This window comes from Triticum urartu, chromosome 2A, assembly GCF_056163025.1.
Source record: "Triticum urartu cultivar PI428250 chromosome 2A, HENAU_Tu73, whole genome shotgun sequence".
Lineage (NCBI taxonomy): Eukaryota > Viridiplantae > Streptophyta > Magnoliopsida > Poales > Poaceae > Triticum > Triticum urartu.
The window spans coordinates 683,977,931-683,987,116 of NC_141874.1; positions in this window are offsets into that span (position 1 = coordinate 683,977,931).

Consider the following 9,186-nt stretch of genomic DNA (forward strand, 5'->3'; position numbering starts at 1 on the left):
CACAATAGATGATGCAGCACTCAAAATACCCAATTTTGGTCATAAGTCTCATCAGAATAAATTCATACGACCAAGCAGTGAACTCCCAAATGCGACTACAGAGATGCGCCAACACCGTTGAGCGAGCCAATCGAATGAATTTCAATCAAGCAAAGTTCGGACGATCCATGCAATACCATGGTGTTATAATTAGTGGCAAGGTAGACACAAAATGAGTGAGTGAGCGACTGTGGTGGTGGTGGGGTGGTAGGGGTGGGGGGGGGGGGGGGTAAAAAGAAATTCCAACCGTCCGTTTTTATGTCCGGACGTGGTCCGTGGACATGATACGGGAGGAGGCCATCTAACGCTATTCACAACTTAATCCCGTTGGGAGGACAGAGAGTGGAGAGGAACCATCCATGTGGTGTGATATTGTGGTGTGGTATCTGGCTAGGAGGAGAGAGAGGAGAGGGGGACCATGCATGCGAAGATAAAGAAAAGAGAGGATGACCATGTGAAGGCTTTTTGTTGGTCAATTGCATGTTCGGACTCTTGCATATCTCTCCTCAGTTTAGTTTTGATTTGCGGGGAAACAGACGTTTGAACCACTTTGCATTAGATGTCAAAAGTTGACACAAGTGGCCAGACACCACAATCCAGACATACACCTAAATTTTGAGGGTCTCCTTTGAAGATGCCCTAAGCTGGTGTTTGCTAATGATCAGGGTGGGGGCAACAACCCCCTCCGGTCCTCCCCCAACTAAGCCATAGCTCCACCAGTAGTTACAAAGAAACATTTAAACCTTATTAATGTTGGGATGCAGTATTTGAGGAACTTTAGGGGAATCTTGTGTTGATACCAAGAACTACAGTACCGCCACCGCGAGCAGTCCTATCAGTCCTCCCTGCAGAGCAAAGCAACAGTGAAGCCACAAACAATAAAGTGATATTTACTGCGTACACAGTAGATGCTCAATATTAATCCAATCCATGCTGAAATTACAATACAAGATTACCTTTTTCTCTTTCTTGACTGCCTCCATTTTTGCTATTACGCTACTGAAATTCTGCTCGTCCCCCATCGCATCCATAATGATCTTGCCTTCACCTGCTGTGAGGTTGAATGCGCCGATACGTCGGCCCTCTTTCAAATACTAGGCTCTTTAACGCATGCACGCAATCCTTATTTAATAGAGATAGATGCCTTTTCTTATCAGTGTGCATGCTCTTATTAGCATAACCTATCCTGGATAGATGCATTTCCTCTCAGTTTACATGCCCTTAGTTAATTATCATAACTTGTATAGGTTGCTGCATTATATTTAAATTTCGAACTTGGTATAATATCTAATAGCTGAACGCAAATATTTTGTAAAGTTTAGTTAATAAAAGTTTTGAGTTCCTACTTGATCTGTATAGAAAAGTCTCACGACACAAATATGCAACTTCTATGTAAGTATGATCACATACAAGTCTGCTTAACTTATGATTACAATAGATGATGGACCACTCAAAATAGCCAATTTTAGTTATAAGTCTCGACAGAATAAATTCATATGACCAAACAGTGAACTCCCAAATGCGAGTCGCAAGGCGGCATAACAAATTTCTCAAGACACAACTATGCACCTTCTATATGTAAGTTTGTTGATCACATACTAGTCTACTTAGGTTATGATCACAATAGATGATGCAACACTCAAAATACCCAATTTTAGTCATAGGCCCCATCAGAATAAATTCATACGACCAACCAACCAGTGAACTCCCAAATACGAGTCGCAAACCGACGCCAGCGCCATTGAGTGAGCCAATCAAATGGAATTTCAATAATGCAGAGTTCAGATGATCTACGCAATACTAATATGTCTGCTCGCGTTTACAAACGCACCCCCCCCCCCCCCCCCCCCACCCTCGCGCGTGACTTAGCCGTAGCTCTACCCTGGTCACAAATAAATATTCAAGCCTTATTAGATGTTGGGATGCGGCATTTGGAGAACCTTAGAAATATAGGAAAAGAAACGAGTTGCCCCCCTCTCCTTCCCCACATGCACATGCATGGATGCAGGAGTTTAAAACGAATTTCAATCAAGCATAGTTCGGGCGATCTAGGCGAATACCATGGTGTTACAGTTAGTTGCAAGGTAGACAAAAGAATACCTTGGGGGCGAAACACAAAATATGAGTGTATGTGAGTGTGTTGATTGGGCCGGGGCGGGGGGAGATTAAAAAAACATAACCTATTACTGGGCCTGGCCGGGGCAAAGAGCACGCTTGTTCAAGGGGAAGCGTGAGGTTTCCCGCTGTGGCGCTCATATACCTTGTCAGTACCAACCCATATACCCGTCTAGAAAAACAAAGTATTAGCCCATATACATTCCATAAAGAAGTGGCAGCCCATACTTGACAAAAACACCTCCCTAGTCCCTAGAGACAAAATGGGGACCTCAAATTCTAACGCAACGAACACAGGCGAGCCCGACTTGACCCGCCCATCAGCATCGTGAGACATTGTAGCAAATCGGACCCTAGCAAACCGGGTTTTAAAGTTTTCTATTTTATTTTGTTAAACGCAATGATTTTTTAATTCAATTTTTTTAAACATCAAAATGTTTTGAGTTTGTGAGAAATTTCTGAAACAAGAATATTCTTTTAAATTATGAAGAAAATGGCTAACATGAACATTTTATGAAAAATCCCGAACATTTTAATTTATGAGGAAATAAATATAATAATAATATGTTTTGAAACTGCAAACTATTTTGGAAAAACAATATTTTCAAGAATCCCCAAACATTTTTTAATTATAAATAAAGCTGGTAAACAGAAACATTTTTTTGAAGTTTTGAACAACTTATGGAAAACATTTTTTTGAAAATAAAAGGAAAAAAGAAACATAAAAGAGAGGAATGATAAACTGGCGAGCATCAGATTTCTCAGGCCTCCCAACAAACACCCTCAAAGTTGTTTGATGATGACCGAACGAACGACAATTTTTCTGGGAAAGTTGCATATTTTTTTTTGCTTTATTTGCGGACATGGTAATTTTCACCTCCTATCATGGCAAATCCTACAAAGTTGTCAATAGCAACTTTATTTGGTTTAGCATTCGATGGGAAAATGCTCCCTGGGATGTTCACCAGTTTTTCCGGTCCAAAATAAACAAAAAAACTACAAAAAGGAAGAAAAGGAAAATATAAAACAAAAAGTGGGCCAGCCCATCTCCCGCACTCGGGGTTAGATCCCTTTGCTAAGCCCTGACTATGTGCCGCAGTAAGCGGCACATAGGATATTCCGGGAAATAGGGAAACTGAGCACCGAAATTAGTTTTCTCAAATAAATTTATGAAATAAAATCTGAATAAAATACAAAAAGTAAACAAAACGTAAGTTCGTAAACTACTCTTATATATACACCGTATTGTACTACTGCCGCTTTATAAAAAGAACTGTGGGTGTTAGTAGCATGTTGAGAGAACTAGTACCGAAGTAACATACGTGTGCACTAGACCCAAGTTCAAGCATGCAAGAATATATGCGCTCATTTTTTTCAAAAAAAAGAAAGAAAAGAATTCCTGCGCACACGGCATTTCTTGCTTCCACCGTCTTGCAGAGGACAGATTTGACACTTTCCACAAGAAGAAGAAGAAGAAGAAGAAGTCCCTCTTTTGCAGCAGACGTGTACGGGTACCGATTGAAAACGTTGCGTACAGTACATACTGGAGAAGCTGCTTCCTTCATGCACAGGGTGTACGACGGCCGGCGGTACATTCAGACTTTCCGGAGTGCCTTAATTCACGGCAGCAGCGAGACTTTCAGCCAGGAGTCGTTAAAACGTTTGATTTGATGTGGTCGGCCGGGCAAAACGAAACGAGTTTGCCACCGCGCGCGGTCAGCAGTCGTCGTTCACCCACCACCATGCAATGCATACCCGCCGCATGCACTGCGCGCTGAGGTTGGTCTACCACCGCACACGTACTGCTGCTACAGGACTAGTAGTACGGGGTGAGGAGGCGGTCGGCGTCACATTAGGTGACCCGAAAGCGACGCCGTCGATCGTCGTCACCATCAATGCACGTATATATGATCGGCGACACGCGTGCACATCATCAGCTCCGTTGTCATCTCTCATCAGGGCAAGCAAAGCAAGTGGACCGAGGCTGGGTCCGATTCGATTCAAACTTGAAACCTTTGAATTACTAGTGCGGTCTGATCTGTGGCCCTACGCGTGCCGGGCAGAAGAGTTCGATCGCCACCGGCCGGTCCCGTCCGGCCCTGTTGCGAGTAACTCGCGCCGTCGTCGTCTCCGGCGACGACGAGATTGATCCGCTCATCAATGCGGTTGGGGGGAGCCGATCGAACGGACCATTGAATGCGGGAGCGGGACGTGTACTGCGGGGTGGCACACGTTACGTCGTCGTCATCCTAGCCTAGCTAGCGTGATCGGTGGAGCGCGCGCGCGCGTGGGCGACGGCGACCGCGAGGCCAGGGTTCAATGCGGCGTTGGGCGACGACTGTTTCGGGCCGGGCGGCGCCGGCAACACCAAACGATCGTACGCTTCGATAGCTTCCTGTGCACCTCATCGGTCGATCGCAGCATCACGTCCATCGGTTCATCGTCGCTACTTACTCAGTACTACTGCTGACTTGCGCACATGCGTACAAACAAAATCCACGGTCGATGTGTCGATCTATCTCTAGACGAGCGATCCAAGACGGCATCGCGAGATATCTCATCTAATCATCGCCCATCATCTATGGCGAGCACTGTAGCAGCAACCATAATGTATGTGATGACCTGCATGTGTAGGTCCCCTCAATTCATCTTCAAAATATCCCTCCCTCGTCATGCCCGCAAGGCGATGGGGAGGGCGCACTAGTAGAAAACAGGGCTATGGTCCAGGCCGGCTCAGCCCATTAGTCCCGGTTCAGTATAGAACCGGGACTAATGTGGGCATTGGTCCCGGTTCGTGAGCCCAGGGGGCCGGCCGGGCCACGTGGGCCATTGGTCCCGATTCGTCTGGACCTTTTGGTCCTGGTTGGTGGGACGAACCGGGACCAATGGGCCTCGCTCCTGGCCCACCACCATTGGTCCCGGTTGGTGGCCTGAACCGGGACCAAAGGCTCCCCTTTAGTCCCGGTTCTTGCCACAAACCGGGACCAATGAGGTGCCTATATATACCCTCGCCCGCGAGCAGAGCACTCCAGTGCTCTGTTTTTCTCTGGCCGGCGAGGGGAGGGGTTTGTGGTGCTCTAGCTCACCTCCTATGCACATGAGGTGTTCGATGGAATGCCCGAGCCACACTACTTAAACTTTCTCCTCTCGAAGCTCGACCTCCAAGCTCCATTTTGCTCGAGATTTGTCTAGATTTAGCGGTCCGTCATGCCCCGTCCCCGTCTTCACCGCCGTCGATCACCCGCGCTGATCTCATCAACGACACCACCGTGGTGAGCCTCTTGTTCTTATCTTCTTTCTGAAAGGAAAAATATTCTTACTTGTCTGTTTAGATAGATACTTGTATCATTTTCTTACATTTATTATTGCATCTTATATAGTGCGATGGTTTTGGTATCCGCCCCCGTCGGCCCTCGTCCTGTCTATGATTCGGATTTGGTATGTATATTATCTTCATAACTATTGGTTCATTTATTGTTTATGAAAATTATGCCGACCAACGTGATATAGATTTTATTTATCTAGGATGTATGTGAATCGGAAATGCCAACCGACCCTATTGTCGAGAGGTTAAATTTAGTTGAAGAAGAAAACAATTTGTTGAAGGAAAAAATAAAAAAAATTGAGGAGGAGAAGATGATATTGGAGTTGCATGTTGCGGATGTCGTCGATGATCACAAGATCAAGATGGATGCAATGCGCTTGAAGATTAGAAAGATTAGAAAATATGCCATTCATACCGAGGCTTGGTATCATTATGCCGTTGGATCAATTGTTACCTTGGTTGCGATTATGATCGTATTTGTTTTCGCATTGAAATGTTTTACATAGTTTCAATGTATGGTTTAATTAATTAGATGCTCTGGAGAGCTATATGTTGTTAGATGAGAACTATGTATGCACTTTGGTTTTAATGTGATGATGAACTTCTATTAATTTGGACACTTAATTATATATAATGCACGCAGATGAACCGGCAATGGATGTATGGTGACAGACACACCCGCGAGTACATTAAGGGCGTGCATGAGTTTCTCGATGCGGCTGAGGCAAACAAGCAGAATGGTTTTATGTGTTGTCCATGCACTGAATGTGGGAATACGAGGTCTTACTCTAACCGAAAAATCCTTCACTCCCACCTGCTTTACAAGGGTTTCATGCCACACTATAATGTTTGGACGAGGCACGGAGAAATAGGGGTTATGATGGAAGACGGCGAAGAAGAAGAGTACGATGACAACTATGTGCCCCCTGAATACGGTGATGCTGCAACGGGGGGAGCTGGTGAAGATCAAGAGGAACCAGACGATGTGCCCAATGATGCTGCCACGGGTGAAGCTGCTGAAGATCAAGAGGAACCAGACGATGTGCCCGATGATGATGATCTCCGCCGGGTCATTGTCGATGCAAGGACGCAATGCATTAGTCCAAAGGAGAAGCTGAAGTTCGATCGCATGTTAGAGGATCACAAAAAAGGGTTATACCCCAATTGCGAAGATGGCAACACAAAGCTCGGTACCGTACTGGAATTGCTGCAGTGGAAGGCAGAGAATGCTGTGGCTGACAAAGGATTTGAGAAGCTACTGAAAATATTGAAGAAGAAGCTTCCAAACGATAACGAATTGCCCGACAGTACATACGCAGCAAAGAAGGTCGTATGCCCTCTAGGATTGGAGGTGGAGAAGATACATGCATGCCCTAATGACTGCATCCTCTACCGCGGTGCATACAAGGATCTGAACGCATGCCCGGTATGCGGTGCATTACGGTATAAGATCAGACGAGATGACCCTGGTGATGTTGACGGCGAGCCCCTCAGGAAGAGGGTTCCTGCGAAGGTGATGTGGTATGCTCCTATAATACCACGGTTGAAACGTCTGTTCAGAAACGAAGAGCATGCCAAGTTGATGCGATGGCACAGTGAGAACCAAAAGAAAGATGGGAAGTTGAGAGCACCCGCTGACGGGTCGCAGTGGAGAAAAATCGAGAGAAAGTACTGGGATGAGTTTGCAAAGGACCCAAGAAATGTATGGTTTGCTTTAAGCGCGGATGGCATTAATCCTTTCGGGGAGCAGAGCAGCAATCACAGCACCTGGCCCGTGACTCTATGTATGTATAACCTTCCTCCTTGGATGTGCATGAAGCGGAAGTTCATTATGATGCCAGTTCTCATCCAAGGCCCTAAGCAACCCGGCAATGAAATTGATGTGTACCTAAGGCCATTAGTTGAAGAACTTTTACAGCTGTGGAATGGAAACGGTGTACGTACGTGGGATGAGCACAGACAGGAGGAATTTAACCTTAAGGCGTTGCTGTTCGTGACCATCAACGATTGGCCCGCTCTCAGTAACCTTTCAGGACAGACAAACAAAGGATACCACGCATGCACGCACTGTTTAGATGACACTGAAAGTATATACCTGGACAAATGCAGGAAGAATGTGTACCTGGGCCATCGTCGATTTCTTCCGACCAACCATCAATGTCGAAAGAAAGGCAAGCATTTCAAAGGCGAGGCAGATCACCGGAAGAAGCCCGCCATGCGCACCGGTGTTCACGTGCTTGCTATGGTCAATGATTTACACTACGTAATCTTTGGAAAGGGTCCCGGTGGACTAGCTGTTCCGAATGACGCTGAGGGACACGCACCCATGTGGAAGAAGAAATCTATATTTTGGGACCTACCCTACTGGAAAGACCTAGAGGTCCGCTCCTCAATCGACGTGATGCACGTGACGAAGAACCTTTGCGTGAACCTGCTAGGCTTCTTGGGCGTGTATGGGAAGACAAAAGATACACCCGAGGCACGAGAGGACCTGCAACGTTTGTACGAAAAAGACGGCATGCCTCCGAAGCAGTATAAAGGTCCTGCCAGCTACGCTCTTACGAAAGAAGAGAAAGAAATCTTCTTTGAATGCCTGCTCAGTATGAAGGTCACGACTGGCTTCTCGTCGAATATAAAGGGAATAATAAAAATGCCAGAGAAAAAGTTTCAGAACCTAAAGTCTCATGACTGCCACGTGATTATGACACAACTGCTTCCGGTTGCATTGAGGGGGCTTCTACCGGAAAACGTTCGATTAGCCATTGTGAAGCTATGTGCATTCCTCAATGCAATCTCTCAGAAGGTGATCGATCCAGAAATCGTACCAAGGCTAAGGAGTGATGTGGCGCAATGTCTTGTCAGTTTCGAGCTGGTGTTCCCACCATCCTTCTTCAATATCATGACACACGTCCTAGTTCATCTAGTCGACGAGATTGTCATCCTGGGGCCCGTATTTCTACACAATATGTTCCCTTTTGAGAGGTTCATGGGAGTCCTAAAGAAATATGTCCGTAACCGCGCTAGGCCAGAAGGAAGCATCTCCATGGGCCATCAAACAGAGGATGTTATCGGATTTTGTGTTGACTTCATTCCTGGCCTTAACAATATAGGTCTCCCTAAATCGCGGTATGAGGGGAGACTGACTGGAAAAGGCACTCTGGGAAGAGACTCAATAATATGCAGGGACGGATATTCTTGGTCTCAAGCACACTACACAGTTCTACAGAACTCTACCTTGGTGACCCCGTATGTCGATGAATACAAGAACAGTCTGCGCTCCAAACACCCGGAGCAGTGCGACGACTGGATTACATGTGAACACATCAGGACTTTCAGCAGTTGGTTGGAAACACGTCTCAGAGGTGACAACACTGTTTGTGATGAGTTGTACTTGTTGTCCAGGGGACCATCTTTGACTGTATTGACTTACAAAGGATACGAGATAAATGGGAATACATTTTACACGATCGCCCAAGATCAAAAGAGCACCAACCAAAACAGCGGTGTCCGCTTTGATGCAGCAACCGAGAGCGGAAAGGACACATATTATGGTTACATAGTGGACATATGGGAACTTGACTACGGACCTGATTTTAAGGTCCCTTTGTTTAAGTGCAAATGGGTCAATCTGTTAGGCGGCGGGGTACAGGTAGACCCACAGTACGGAATGACAACAGTGGATCTGAAAAATCTTGGGTACACTGACG